Here is a 532-nt window from a genome sequence, read left to right as displayed (position 1 = left end):
AAGATTCGAAAATCGAATTTGTTGGTTTGTGGACATTTCCAACAAAAAAATATTTAACAAAATTCGATGGTCTCTATTTTCATTAACATCCTTTTCCGAAAGTGCAATATTTATGAATTTATACCCATTTCATTGAGCACGCTTTTTATTTTGGTTTGTTTGTTAACATCAAAACTACATATCGAAACCTAAGTGGAAGATCGACCTATCTCGGCAGCCAGTTCGAAAACTCCCTATCTCAAAAAACTGTTCTAGAACACCCTATTTCAGAATTTTGTTGAAGAACGCCCTATCTCAGAATGCGGTTCAAAAACGCCCTATCTCGGCAAATTTTCAATATATTTTCATTTGAGATAGGGCGTTCTTCAACCAAATTCTGAAGTAGGACTTTCATAAAAAGTTTTCTGAGTTAGGGCGTTTTTGAATTGGCTGCCGAGATAGGTCCATCTTCCAATCAGGTGTCGGTATATTAATAAAAAATGATTAAACATTGTCTGCTGTAACCTATTTTAGAAATAATTTATTTATTAGG

The sequence above is a fragment of the Rhagoletis zephyria genome, unplaced genomic scaffold, assembly GCF_001687245.7.
Source record: "Rhagoletis zephyria isolate East Lansing unplaced genomic scaffold, Rhagoletis_zephyria_1.1 Rzeph_scaffold_16814, whole genome shotgun sequence".
In the NCBI taxonomy this organism is placed as follows: domain Eukaryota; kingdom Metazoa; phylum Arthropoda; class Insecta; order Diptera; family Tephritidae; genus Rhagoletis; species Rhagoletis zephyria.
Note: the sequence above shows the minus strand (reverse complement) of the source record.